Source organism: Corythoichthys intestinalis, chromosome 3, assembly GCF_030265065.1.
Source record: "Corythoichthys intestinalis isolate RoL2023-P3 chromosome 3, ASM3026506v1, whole genome shotgun sequence".
Classification (NCBI taxonomy): domain Eukaryota; kingdom Metazoa; phylum Chordata; class Actinopteri; order Syngnathiformes; family Syngnathidae; genus Corythoichthys; species Corythoichthys intestinalis.
Window position 1 is genome coordinate 58,752,725 of NC_080397.1, and position 15,914 is coordinate 58,768,638.

The 15,914-nt window shown below is 38.8% G+C and overlaps 1 protein-coding gene across 2 annotated transcripts in view; it reads right to left on the minus strand.

The window, feature by feature from the left end:
* Positions 1 to 15,914, minus strand: part of wscd2 (WSC domain containing 2) — a 222,076-nt gene that overhangs the window by 112,574 nt on the left and 93,588 nt on the right. The gene's annotated exons all lie outside the window — the stretch shown is intronic.

A 15,914-nucleotide genomic window follows, 5' to 3' on the forward strand; every position in this document is an offset into this window, starting at 1 on the left:
TTGTTGTTGTTGCAAGAATTCCTATATTGTGACATGATGTAAAAAGCTTTCTTTTTGAAGCTTTGAAGGGCTTTTGCACGTGTTTATTAAATCTGACTCCCAGAGCACAGATGAATGAAACGTTTGCTACAGACGGTGTTCACCTCCATTTCAGAGTCTGTCATGGTACTTGTTTTTCATCAGGAGACTGTCCCTATCATCTCCTCTAACAAACACATAAATACTTCCGTTTGTCACATTACCACTAACTAAATGAAGTGATTTCAGAGATCTAAATGGGGCAATATTTAAAGTGCGCTTATTTGCATTTTTGAGTTATTTCAGATTAAACACCCTTCATCCTTAACAACGTGTGTCCGCCGTTGTGTACGTGCCATAAAAGTCCCACTGAAGGTTGTGATTGTGACACTCTATTTGAACTGCTTGACAGCTCTGCTCTAGAACGAAAAGAAAGGAAAATAGCCCATTCCGTAGGTAAAATATTTACATATATTCCACGAGGACTCTAAAATGGAGAAGAATACTTACATCACAAAACATTGAGATTTGCAGTCCCGGGAGTTTCTGACAATGTTTCTGCTCCAAATGCTTCATCAAAAATCCTAAAAATATCCATAGACTTCATAATCTATTGACCTGACACTTCGTCATTCTTTACCTAATCAGAGGGGGCCGAGCTTCATTTAGTAATAGCTGAAAACGGCACACACTCATGTCGGATTTAAGCTTGTGAAGAACTACAAAAGAAGTACCGCATACAAAAAGGAAGGATTGTCTCAGGAGTGATTTGTTCGAGGATTCAAGGTAAATATTATATTTTTCGTATCATCATAAGCGGATTTTAAGGGGGGTCCAGGTCCCCCTCCTGGTGGCCGAAAAGTGTCCTTAAATGAAATAGACTTTCCTATATATATAAAAGTTGTAAAGCAATAAAACTGCAACAAAAGTGAATGAAATGACAAAAAAAAATTTTTTTAGAATGGGTCAAAATTATTTTTCGAACAGAACGTGTGACTAGCACCTTAGACGGTCATTTGCTCTGCATATAATCTACCCCCCCCCCCAAAAAAATGGGGGGGGGGCATTTTTTTTTTTTGAAAACGATTTTTTTTTCAATTAAAAATGTAATTTTTTTTTTTTTTTTTTTTGATGCAACTTTTGGGGGGGGATTTTTCAATGAAAAATTAAGTGTTCAAATCTCAAGTGTTTTTTTCGCATTCAAAAACGTTTTCAATTATTTAATTTTTTTTTTTTTTTTTTTTTTGACCGAAGTGATTTTTGTTTTTGAAAATATTTATTTTTTTACAGCAACTTATTTTTTGAATGAATAATAAAGACAAAAATGTCCCAGCCAAAATGTGGCCCAAACACAAATCAACATTACTTCAATCAGAAAAGTTGCTTCAATCAAAAAAAAAAAAAACACTTGACTCCAATCAAGAAAAAAATAAAAATAAAAAAATCAAAGAAAAATAGCTTTTGAGTTTCAAAATGATTTTTGCATTGAAACACTTTTTTTTTTTAATTGAAGTGACTTTTTTAATGAAAATATATATTTTGATTGAAGCAACTTTTTTAAAATTTTTATTAGAGTAACTTTTTTTTTTTGATTGAATAATAAAGACTCAAATCTACCTCCGTATGGCTCCACCCAGGGGATACAATTTTTGACTGGGGTAACTACATTGGCACGAGCTTGATGACGATCTTGGCAAAAACTCATGCCTAAGCAGCCTGATTTAGAATTCCCCTCAAGAATGATTGGAAACAAAAAACTATCATTGTCAACTCATTATTATAAATATTCTTGTAAGTTTAGATTTTAAATTTGATTAAATTAGTATTATTATTATTATAGTATTATTAATTAGTAAGTAAATTTTATTGCTGACACTGCATTTCGGTGTCACCAACATGCCTCAAAAGTCAAACTCCGTCTATGCGTACTATGCTTGTGAAAAAAAATCAATGGGAGAATGGGAACTGCTACGGCATTGCCGTCATTCTTAAACATACATACGTAAAATAGATGCGTAACTGCCTGATTTTTAGCTCTTTTAAGAAAGAATCAAGACAGTTTTACATCCATATCTATAAAGAATTCATTGATTGAAGTAAAAAGCTCTTTGCTGTGGACTTGTTGTAAGGCTGAGCCACAGTGAACTTAAAGACGAGCCAGGTGCTGGCCAGGTGGGAGAATTACAAGTCTGTCAAGGCCGGCTACAAGTTGACCTGGAAGGTGCTTCTTCTTCGAGAAGCAGAGTGTCGAGCTCATCATGGCGATGGTTAGCCCCCGGGCTGAGGCTCTTTGCCATGACCACGGGCAAGGAGGAACACAGGGACACGGCTGACATTCTGGAGATGTTCCAGATGATGATCTCTATGATGAACGTGCGCTGGAATGATAACTACCGATGTGTGCTGCGGCCAAGAGCAGGATGTGATAGGGGCGCCTATCAGGGGCACAGGCTGGTCAACACCATTTCGCCGCACATCAGCAGGTTCCTTTTCAACTGTCTTGGTGCGAACTTCGCCAAGGATGAGACTTCCGAAGCGAGGACGTACAAGGCCTTAGAGTGGCAGACCGGCAGAAAGGAGACAGCAAAAAATAGACTTGTACAAGTCGAGGTAGCTGACCGGAAAACACAGCAATAGTCCAATATTCATTTGCATGCATATTCTATGTTCAATACTTTCTCACCTACAATATTTAAAGCATTAACTTTCAAACTGCTGCTCATTCACATCGATTATTTGCACTGCCCAAACATACGACTATCTCATACGCATTTTATATTTGTTTATTTAGATTTTATACTTGCCAGTCACTTTTGAGATTGTCTTTTACAATGCTCCACAATTTCATTGTACACAATAAAGGGCGATTCTATTCTATTCTATTCTATTGTATAATAAGTTGCGATTGTGTACAGTGGAGCATATAAGTATTTAGTCAACCACCAACTGTGCCAACTGCACCAACAAGTTCTCCTACTTGAAAAGATTAGAGAGCCCTGTAATTGTCAACATGGGTAAACCTAAACCATGAGAGACAGAATGTGGAAAAAAACAGAAAATCACATTGTTTGACTTTTTAAAGAATTTATTTACAAATTAGAGTGGAAAATAAGTATTTGGTCACCTATAAACAAGCAAAATTTCTAGCTGACAAAGAGGTCTAACTTCTTCTAACGAGGCTCCACTCGTTACCTGTATTAATGGCACCTGTTTTAACTCATTATCGGTATAAAAGACACCTGTCCACAATCTCAGTCAGTCACACTCCAAACTCCACTATGGCCAAGACCAAAGAGCTGTCGAAGGACACCAGAGATAAATTTGTAGACTTGCACAAGGCTGGGAAGACTGAATCTGGAATAGGTAAAACGCTTGGTGTAAAGAAATCAACTGTGGGAGCAGTTATTAGAAAATGGAAGACATACAAGATCACTGATAATCTCCCTCGATCTGGGGCTCCATGCAAGATCTCAGCCTGTGGCATCAAAATGATAACAAGAACGTTGCAAAAATCCCAGAACCACACTGGGGGACCTAGTGAATGAACTACAAAGAGCTGGGACCACAGTAACAAAGGCTCCTAACAGTAACACAATGCACCGCCAGGGACTCAAATCCTGCACTGCCAGATGTGTCCCCCTGCTGAAGCCAGTACACGTCCAGGCCCGTATGCGGTTTGCTAGAGAGCATTTGGATGATCCAGAAGAGGACTGGGAGAATGTGTTATGGTCTGATGAAACAAAATATAACTTTTTGGTAGAAACACAGGTTTTCGTGTTTGGAGGAGAAAGAATACTGAATTGCATCCGAAGAACACCATACCCACTGTGAAGCATGGGGGTGGAAACATTATGCTTTGGGGCCGTTTTTCTGCAAAGGGACCAGGACGACTGATCTGTGTATAGGAAAGAATGAATGGGGCCATGTATCGAGACATTTTGAGGGAAAATCTCCTTCCATCAGCAAGGGCATTGAAGATGAGACGTGGCTGGCTCTTTCAGCATAACAATGATCCCAAACACACAGTCAAGGCAACAAAGGAGTGGCTTCGTAAGAAGCATTTCAAGGTCCTGGAGTGGCCTAGCCAGTCTCCAGATCTCAACCCCGTAGAAAATCTGTGGAGGGAGTTGAAAGTCCGTGTTGCCCAATAACAGCCCCAAAACATCACTGCTCTAGAGGAGATCTGCATGGAGGGAGGCGCCAAAATTCTAGCTACAGTTTGTGAAAAGCTTGTGAACAGTTAAAGAAAACGTTTGGCCTCTGTTTTTGCCAACAAAGGGTACATACTGTAGCAAAGTATTGAGATGAACTTTTGGTATTGACCAAATACTTCTTTTCCACCATGATTTGCAAATAAATTCTTTAAAAAACAAACAATGTGATTTTCTGTTTTTTTCCCCACATTCTGTCTCTCATGGTTGAGGTTTACAAATGTTAACAATGACAAGCCTCTCTAATATTTTCAAGTGGGAGATCTTGCACAATTAGTGGTTGACTAAATACTTATTTGCCCCAATGTATACAATTTATTAATAATCTATTTACATATTATTTATAGTTTATTCTGCATGTTTTCCTCAAGTGTTAAGTTTCTGATCTGAAAATTGATTGATTTATTATCTGTTGAAAAAAAAAAAAAATCGCTATTGTGGGCAAAAACTTATATGTTTAATATTGCTATTGATCCTGAAAATATAGGTGATTATCTCAGCATTTGGTGATTTTTGTGCATCTAGTGTAAAATCTGAGACTTTTATAGCCATTTTAAGTTTTGTTATACTTATATAAAAAATAACTAATCGGGATTTTATAAGGGAACGACTTTGAATTTGTTTATGCCGCTGCTCATGGAGACTCATATATGGCTAAGGTAGGTGCCTGTTTGGGTTTTAGGTTGGGAGCAGCCTTGATTTTGAAAATATTTGAATTTGAATTTTTTAAAAATAGGCCCCATACGGATCGGCCCCCGTATCCCGTGTCCTGTCAAGTATTATGAAGTCTATGCTCCAGTAAATTACAAATGAGTTATTTAAAAAATCATACATTTTTTTATGATTATGTCTGTATGAGTGGAAATGCATCTATGAGTGAGATTTCCGACCTCTACCTATTTTCTTAGTGGGTGAACCAAATCACAAGGGGTGCAAATACTTCTGCTCCTCACTGTATATTTAACCCCCCAAATTATATACTCTATTGTTTCAATGTGTTTTATTTATTTATTTTTAACAACGACACAAAAAAAAGAATGTCTCAAAACTTTTTTTTTTCTCCCCAACACCAGGAGGTGCTGCAGCACCCTCAGCACCCCACTTCTCGTGATGCCCCTGTTATAACTCCTTCCACAGCTGGTGAGTCAATCCTGTAGAGGACGCTTAAAATGGTTGTGCTCAAATATTGACAGGATAAATAAACAAAATGAATGATTTTTGTATTCTTGAGTACATCGACGCCGCAGCGCTAAACTAAACAATAGCTCAGGGGATGTGCTGTGGTATACGACAGAGCCTTGCAGACAAAGTTAGGTTTTACACATCTACGTAAGAAGAAAAACCTTTAACAAAAGGCTTTTCTTTACTGCTAATCAAAACTGCTGCAAGGCTGTCTGGCAGTTTTTTACTCCACTAACAGATGAACAATTCTCAAAAATACTTTGCAGGTTTTGGAAGACACACACATGAACTCTTCATAAAGTCTCATGTGGTCCCACAATGATTCCAGTGTTAAACAGCCATCCAAAGCCTGTGGGGTAATTCAAATACCAGTTCATTGCAGCCTCGCAGAAGCTGCACAAATCACAGAAAGACGATTTAAACTCGGCCTATGAAGCTTAAAAATTAAACCCGGGATGGCGGGGAGAAGAGCTCATTGTAATCCTGATAATACTCAATGGTCCATTAAGATGGGTGCTGACCTTTTACACTGGAAGAGGTAAGTTAAAGGCTCTAAAAATAATGTAATCCTCCTCTTTGACCGCTGCACAGAAGCATTAAGCTACGGCTTTGTAATAGAGTGATTGACGCTCAGGATGCCTCTCCATTAAACAGTCATTTGTAACTGACATAGACAATACAATAGAGTCATCGTGGTTATGGGCTCAGAGTTCAATTAGGCCACACAGAAAAAGCAATACAAATAGAAGTTATCAGTCCCCTCCAAAAATGGATCCACAGGAGAATTGCTGATTGATCCTTCTAATAACACACATAGTAGTAAACGAAACCTTCCTTAAAGGGAAACTCAGATTTAAAGACTTGTAGGCTCTAATAAGCCACAATTGTTGTCTTTTACTCAAATATGTTATTAGAAACACATATAGTATTGCCATTGATTTAAAAATCTATAACATTTAGTCATGTTTTATGCGCACAATGGACACTCGGGGTGATGATTTAGTTGGACTGGACTGGGAGAATAGCTGTGCCTGCTAGCAAGCGAAGCAAATATGACAACTGGCATGATTTTGTCACATTCTGCTACTGGTCAGTTTTGTTACAGAAATGTGGGATGAGTTCACAACGTCTTTCCTGCATCCGATTCTAGCTCATCAGCAGTGTCTTGAAACCGATCCTAGGCGGCTTGCCGAGATATTGATATTGCTGCCTTTTGACAGTTTGTATATCCCTTAATTGCTAGTTGAATCATCGCCATGTTTTTTTTTGTTTGTCTTTCTCTCACCGCGGTTTTCCCTCAGTTTTTTTTTTTTTAATTGATCCCAACCAACTGTTATGAACCCTTTTCGCAATTGTGTGTTTTTTGTGTGTTCAATAAACCCTTGTACACAATCCCTCTGTTATTGTTGTCTGATTTGGGGTCCTACCTTGCTTCCGTATTTGCGGATCGTAACAGATTTGTTGGTTTTCATCTGGACACAACTGGCATGGTTTTGTCACATTCTGCTGCTGGTCAGATTGTTTTGTTACAGAAATGTGGGATGAGTTCAAAACATCGTACCTGCATCCAATTCTAGCGTATCAGCAGCGTCTTAAACCGATCCTAAGCGGCTTGCCGAGATTTTGACTTGCTGCCAATTGACAGTTTGTATATCCCTTAACTCATTCACTCCCAGCCATTTTCATCGGTGCAACCCCCTTCGCCCCCGGCCGTTTTACTGGATTTTGACTGATTTTGCAAGGCACACAAAAAATTCTGTTCTATTGCTATATAAACATGGAACCCACCAAAATATTAGACTCTGTTCTTTTAGCAGGAAAAAAAAAAGTGAGTTCATATCTTTTTCCATTCTTTAGAAATCAGCATTAGAAAATAGCTTAGTTTGAGCAATTTTCCAATTTCTGATGAAAAAACTGAGAAATTGAGCTTTTTGTAAACGCATACATTTCAAACATAACTTTGACTTTAACACAGCTATTTCTTGCTTTAGTTACATCCCAAACATCTGAATAATGTTTTCATTTTACAAAATAACAAACAACAAGACAAATAGAGCTTTTGATAGCAAAGTAACAATTTATTTACACATAACTAACTGAGAGATGATGCTGCTGTGGCCGCGACGGCCGGGGTAAACTTTTCCCTCATCGCCGCCTGTCTCATAAAGATGGATTAAAAAAAAAATTTTTCCAGGACGGACTCAACGGCATCATCCGCTGCACTGGTGGTCCCGGTCGTTTTGCTCTGTCATCTAGCGCCTGGCATCCCGGGCATCCTCCCGGTTCTTCTGCTTGGTGGTCCGCCGCCTGGCATCCTGTACGTCCATTCTGTCGTCTTCCGGCGGCGCCGCAGCCGTGCGGCCTGCCGTTCGTTCCATTGAATCGGGTTGGTGGTCTTACCAAATGCGCTACTGCCCTCCAGTGGCAGTCCAGTTTTATTGCTTTAAAACGGATTTTCAGCTTTGTGCTTTGGAGCTAAGTTGAATCAGAACCTAGTGATGTCTCTTGTTAAAAAAAAAATGGTAAAAGACATATAAATACGTCCTAGGGACTGTCACGTTCTGCTCCTGGTCAGATTTTTTGTTTTTGCAGAGCCAGCTGTGGGGGCGTTCCCGACGTCGCACCTGCAGCTAATCACTGCTCGTCCACAACAGTATAAAGACGCAGGCGATCCACTTGAAGGACGCCGAGATATTTTCCTTGCTGGTTTTTATTTTAGTTGTTTTATTGGCTCTTTGCCTACCACCTTGGTTTACCCTCGCATTTGTATATTGATCCCCGTCGACCTCCTGTCACGGACCCGTTTTGTTATTTCCCCTTTTTGCTGCGATCGCATTTGTTTTTGTTTTGTATTTAATAAACCCTTGTACGCTCCCCTCAGTCGTTTTTTTGTCTGTTCTGTTGTGAGTCCAACTTTGTTTTCGCGTTCGCGGACCCTGACAGGGACACTGAAACAATTAAAAATAGAATGTATTTATACGTTTTTGGGAGCAAATGAGTTCATTGCTAGTTGAATCATTGCCTTGTTTTTTTTTTATTTGTCTCTCACCACGCTTTTCCCTTGGTTTTTTTTTTTTTTTTTTTTTTTTTTTTTTTTAATTGGTCCCGACCAACTGTCATGGACCCTATTCGCAATCGTCTGTTTTTTGTGTGTTCAATAAACCCTTGTACACAATCCCTCTGTTATTTTTGACTGCTATTTGGGGTCCTACCTTGCTTTCGCGGATCGTAGCAAATTTGTTGGTTTTCATCTGGGGACTTGAGTTACTGATTGCAGTTAATAAATCGATAAACAATATACGTATGTATATAGTATTCATAGACATGTGCTGATTACCGGTTTCTAGGTATACCGTGGTTAAGCATGTGCCGGTATGAGATTCTGAAGGTATGATAACCTTTAGCAAAAATATCACGGTTTCACAGTATCATGGCATTGACATTACAGCTCTAAAATGTGTTGCTTTGAGGTTTCCAGGTTAAGGGGAAAAAAATATTTTTCAAAACATACTAGCAAATTGGAACATAACTATGATGTTAAGAATAAAAAAAACAAATTCTAAATAAAATTAAAATAAATGTAGTCCTTTAGGTTTAGCTGTAATTGCAATACCGTAATACCGTGATATTTTGGCTTAAGGTTATCATACTGTCAAATTCTCATACCGGCACATGCCTAACTCTCGATGTAGAAAAGAATAACATTGTCCTTGTGGTGTTAATGTTAAGAATAGTGTGCTCTTGAACGCTACCTTTTTTTCCCCCTGCATTGAGCTATCACTGTCACTAGAGGAACACTACCGGTGTTCTGCAATCCCTTCCTACGCGGCGAGATGTCCACCACATGCGCACATTGGTTAAAAGCAGCGAGTACTTACTGTGTTTTTATTGAGTGTTTTATTAACTTTTCATTACCTCAAAATACGTTTTGCATGTTTTTGCTTCTCATACTTTTAAGCATTGTTTTTTTCTTGTTGAAGCATTTAAGCAGATTGTTGATCTGTTGACCACATTAGTCATGTAGCGTATTTAAACCACCCTTATTTGATATTACCGTATTGGCCCGAATATAAGACGGCCCTGATTATAGGACGACCCCCTCTTTTTCAAGACTCAAGATTGAAAAAAAGACTTTTTGAAAACCAAATTAATTTTTATGAAGAAAATAATTACGGTACATCTGAAACAAAGGATTATAACAATATATTTGAGAGAAAAACATGTTATTTTGCCTCATTCAAATCTTAATATCTGAAAATGTAATTATGTAAACTATAGTGCAATCACATTCGTAAATGAATGACTTCTGGTTTTTGAAATGTAAATAAACCACTCTATTGTGATAGAACAACAAAATTGCAATAACTGCATTAACCATCAAAGTGAAGTCTAATTCTAACTGTAGTCTTGAAACAAATCTGAATAAGGAAAAACTTTGCAATAAAATAATGCAAACTGGTTAAACTTGAGAGTAGCTGAGATCTCTCATGACAGAAGATCGCTTCAATGATATCTGGTGCCATCTAGCGTTGTGAATGGGTATAATGTCTAGACCGCGAGTAGAAGACGACTCCCACTTATTCAGTCTTATTTCAATGCAAAAAACACATCCTTATATTCGGGCCAATACGGTATTACTTTTAAGTATTTCCTTGAGGCATCTTTAGTATGTTCTGCCTGTATACATCTAATCAAAAAAAGCTGTCAAATGCGCCTCCTGTAGCACATTTGCCGGTGTAGCACATTTTGGCAGAACACCAGTTTTATCCTTTCATTTCGTCTCATCACGTCTTTCCTGCTCATTTTGCTTTTGCTGCTCGTATTTTGAAATATCAGCAGTGCTGTAATGCTCATTAACGTTCAAATTGGAAGGGCTGAACAGGTGACATGTTCATGTCGCTAGAGTTATGCCCTGGAAGCCAGGCAGCGTAGGCAAGTGACATTACCGCCCTGCGACGTCAACAACAATGGCGACCAACTAGTTAAACTAATTTTAAAAAATGCTACAAAAAAACAAAACAGGGCTTTTAATTAGTGCTGACAAATCTATTGCGTTAATGGGCGGTAATTTATTTTTCAAATTAATCACGTTAAAATATTTGACGCAATTAACGCATGCACGGAATGACCAGTTCATGCATTGCCTCAAACAGATTACAATGACGCCGTTTTTTGCACATTGAGAGCTAAGAGGCAGAGAAAGGTGTCTTGTTTTGTGCTTTTTCTGAACAAAGGTATACCACACGCGACGTGCTGGCACTTTTTTTCTTTATTAGCACATTCAGCTTCAACATTAACACAGCTTACGGCTCTCCGTGGGCCGTAACTCTAATTTACTCCTGCATCATGTGAGTAAACAACAGTGGCGCCGCGTGCGCTTCAGGGTGCCTCGGACAATTCTAAATCAGAATATTACAAAAGGCGAGTGGACACAGGCGTTTATTGGACCGCGTCGTTTATTGAATTAAGCTTCGGCAACTTCACAAAAAAAAAAAAAAGTATCATTTAGTGAAAGCACAACATAAATAATATCTAATGTTCACAAAAAGAAACGCACTTCCATCTGTATTAACGAGGCCTTATTCTCATTCAAAATAGCTATGCAAAATAGATGTAAGAATTACTCAGACTTTTGGTCAAACTCTATTCAAACATTTTGTTTAGCTCAACAAATACACAGGATGGCAATATTTAGTCTCAATATACAAACTATCAGAGGTCTCATACATTGTGAAGCCAACATTCAAATGAACGTAAGGTACAATGAACCCGAAACTACAGCGTCAGTCGAGTGGCGCACTCGCCATTGACACTTTGTGGTGTATTTCAATCACTACCTTACATAGTTAAAGACACTGTGGAAGAACGGCAGGGAGCCCATGTGCATATGGCGAGCAACTAGTTTATTTTTTGATTGAACATTTTACAAATTTTATTAAAACGAAAACATTAAGAGCGGTTGTAATATGAAATTAGTATAACTTGTACTAACATTTATCTTTTAAGAACTACAAGTTTTTCTATCCGTGGATCCCTTTCACAGAAAGAATGTTAATAATGTTAAGGATATCTTGTGGATTTATTGTTATAATAAACAAATTGTGTCTTCTCTTTCCATTCTAACAATAATTTACAGAAAAATATGGCATATTTTAGAGATGGTTTGAATTGAGATTAATTACGATTAATAAAATCTTAAGCTGTGAATAACCCGATTAAAAATTTTAATGGTTTGACAGCCCTAGTTTTAATATCAAATTATTTTAACTCATACTAACGTTGATGTTTTAAGAACTACAAGTCTTTTTATCAGTGGTTCCCTTTAAGGGTTTCATGCCCCTTGAGTGGCTGCCACACCTACGGCTCGATCCTCACAGATGCTCATTTGACAAACAATCACTTGAATCGAGCCTCTTAAACGGCTTTATAAAAGAAGCAATTATTCTGCAGCGGAGGCTCCATCAGTGGGAGATCAAATGATGTCTTCCACTATTCACCGCGAACAAAGCTCCTCATTCATGGCCGACGGAATATTAGCAGTTTTATCTAAAGAGACCTTTTGCCCCTGTTCCCTCTCTCACCTGAACCAAGCGCACTGGATCTCAACTTTAATTAAGAGCAAATTCTCCGAGCTCAGTTATGCTGCAAATCGCAGGCCTCTCTGCTTGAGTGGATTTAAGAGGGGATTGCAGAGGGTCTCGGCAAATGTTTGTTTGGTCAGACAGACAAGGAACGAGTTGGGGAAAAGGACACTTCTCTGCTTTCTGCCTTGTGCAACATAAGGTTGGAATATATACAGTGGGGTAGGGCTGGGCGATATGGCCTTAAACATGTATCACGATAAATTGAGCAGATTTATCTCGATAACGATAAATGACGATAAATTCGCCCAAGCGGACTGTTATATAATTTGAAAATCTGAATCAATGCATGAAATACAGATTAACTATTTCTTGTTGATTTATTTACCAGCATTCAATTTGATATAGTGTATTTAACAATTGTACATGCAGTCTAAACATTAAGTTTATAAAAATGTATTGTAAGCAATAAGAATTCAAGTATGACATTTATAACAGCGTGTATGACTTGAACAATGTACATTGTCAAAATCAATATGCCTGTGCAAACATGTAATTGTAACACAAATGACTTGCAGCTTGAACAGTACACTTCAAAAAGACAACTTATTGTTAATGGCTGCTGTGACATAATTATTAAATACAAGTGTTTACTTTATGGTTTAAGGTTTTTTTTCCCCCAAGTGCATTTTTTAATAAATGCACGCACAATAAAAATAGCTGGGGCCATTTCTCGGTCATTATAAGTTTTGCCGTTGGATTGTACTTTATGCTGAATGCTTTACCATCACAAAAGCTATCAGAGGAATCACACACAGACAGATACAAAATAACGCCACATAGTAATTGCTAGATGCAGTCCGTGCCCAATCCACTCATTAGGTTCAGCCGTTTCGACAAGGTTAGAGCCGCTATCCGACTCCATAACGTTCATTTGTAGCGTTAGCCGCTAGCTAGCGTTAGCCTGGCTACCAGTAGAAAGCACTGAAAGCACCATCTCCGGAAATCGTGAGAACAAAGGAGGACAGCGGGTGAAAGCCCGACTGGATGCCACCAAGAGTCTACTAAATGTCGGTTGAAAGTTTGGTGAACCTCCCTTAAGCCACACTCCATCACGTTTTGCTTGTAGCCTTAGCTGCTAGCGTTAGCTTACCGGGCTTTTGTTTGATTGGCTTCCTGATGATCACGTGACTTCCTACGTAAGCACATTCACTGCTTTCTTAAAGGGGAATGAACATAGACGAACAACACAGAATCAAAGCGGGATGAAAAGACTATATTTTCTTGTTTTATTAATTTACCGAATCTATCGACATGGTCAGAATTATGTCGGTCATCGTTAAGAATTTGGGTGACGGTAAATTTTCGGTTTACCGCCCTGCTCTACAGTGGGGCAAATAAGTATTTAGTCAACCACTAATTGTGCAAGTTCTCCCACTTGAAAATATTTGAGAGGCCTGGAATTATCAACATGGGTAAACCTCAACCATGAGAGACAGAATGTGGGTAAAAAAAAACCCCAGAAAATCACATTGTTTGAGTTTTAAAGAATTTATTTGCAAATCATGGTGGAAAATAAGTATTTGGTCAATACCAAAAGTTCATCTCAATACTTTGTTATGTACCCTTTGTTGGCAATATCAGAGGCGAAACATTTTCTGTAACTCTTCACAAGCTTTTCACACTCTGTTGCTGGTATTTTGGCCCATTCCTCCATGCAGATCTCCTCTAGAGCAGTGATGTTTTGGGGCTGTCGTTGGGCAGCACGGACTTTCAACTCCCTCCACAGAATTTCAATGGGGTTGAGATCTGGAGACTGGCTAGGCCACTCCAGGGCCTTGAAATGCTTCTTACTAGGGTTGTTCCTATCATGTTTTTTTGTTCCCGATCCGATCCAGATCGTTTTAGTTTGAGTATCTGCTGATACCGATATTTCCCGATCCGATTGCTTTTTTTTTGCTCCCGATTCAATTCCAATCATTCCCGATAATTTTTCCCAATCATATACATTTTGGCAATGCATTAAGAAAAAGAATAAAACTCGGACAAATATATACCGTCAACATACAGTACTTAAGTACTGTATTTGTTTATTATGTCAATATATCCTCAAGATGGCATTTACATTATTAACATTCTTTCTGTGAGAGGGATCCACGGATAGAAAGACTTGTGACTTGTGTATTGTAACTAAATATTGCCATCTAGTGTATTTGTTGAGCTTTCAGTAAATTATACTGCAGGCATGACCCAATGCATGATGGGAAGTGAAACCATTATGGATAGAAAGACTTGTGACTTTGTGTATTATAACTAGATATTGACATCTAGTGTATTTGTTGAGCTTTCAGTAAATGATAGTGGCATGCCCCAATGCATGATGGGAGTGGAACCATGATGGGAAGTAAAACCATGACTGTGCGTCGTGCTATCAATGTATATATCTTCTCTGCTTTGCAAAACAATTCAAGGTATAAAGACAAAGAACAATTGCCACCTTGCTCCCCCACATTGCTTTCCATGATATTACTAATCAAAAGGAGAGGAATTGTCAAATGAAGAAAGGCTTCTAAGGCTGCCAACGTTCTCTTTACTAATATTGCGCTGCCTTCTATCTCTCTAGAAGCATAAAACGGTGTAATTACAAATTGAGAGTAACAAAGAGTGAGAAGATCGTGCAGCGAAGATTTTCATGACGTTACATAATTTAACGAGACACATTTTTTAATAAATTAATTGCTGCCATTAATGGGATATTTTAAATAACCCTACATTAAGCCTAAACTAAAGACTCTGGATGAGTGTAATACATTATGTCTGTAACGTTAAATACAATACGATTTAACTAAAAAATATATATATATATATTAAAAAAAGGCATGGCCGATATTTTTTTGCCGATTCCGATACTTTGAAAATGACGTGATCGGGACAGCTCTACTTCTTACGAAGCATTTGTTGCCCTGGCTGTGTGTATGGGAACAATGTCATGCTGAAACACCCAGCCACGTCTCATCTTCAATGCCCTTGCTGATGAAAGGAGATTTTCACTCAAAATCTCTCGATACATGGCCCCATTCATTCTTTCCTTTACACAGATCAGTCGTCCTGGTCCCTTTGCAGAAAAGCAGCCCCAAAGCATGATATTTCCACTCCATGCTTTACAGTGGGTATGGTGTTTTTCAGATGGAATTCAGTATTCTTTCTCCTCCAAACATGAGAACCTGTGTTTCTTCCAAAAAGTTCTATTTTGGTTTCATCTGACCATAACACATTCTCCCAGTCCTCTTCTGGATCATCCAAATGCTCTCTAGTGAAGCGCAGACGGGCCTGGACGTGTACTTTCTTCAGCAGGGGGACGCGTCTGGCAGTGCTGGATTTGAGTCCCTGGTGGCACATTGTGTTACTGATAGTAGCCTTTGTTACTGTGGTCCCAGCTCTCTGCAGGTCATTCACTAGGTCTGCCCGTGTGGTTCTGGGATTTTTGCTCACCGTTCTTGTTATCATTTTGACGCCACGGGGTGAGATCTTGCATGGAGCCCCAGATCGAGGGAGATTATCAGTGGTCTTGTATGTCTTCCATTTTCCAATAATTGCCCTCACAGTTGATTTCTTTATACCAAGCGTTTTACCTATTGCAGATTCAGTCTTCCCAGCCTGTTGCATTTCTACTGTCATATCTGTATGCCTTCTCAGTTGTTTTCTCTTTCCAGCATCTGATTCAGCTGGATGGGCGGGGCCGTGGCCGCACACCTGTGGCGCATTAGGAGCGCTCATTATTTAAGGACTCCTGTCACCGTCTGCGAGTGTCGGACTATTGCATTTGCTTGTTACGGCTTTGCTTACTTCTGTGTGCTCATTGTCACCCTTGGTGCTTCCCGACATTCTTCGATCGTGTTCTGGTTTGATCTCATTTACTTTT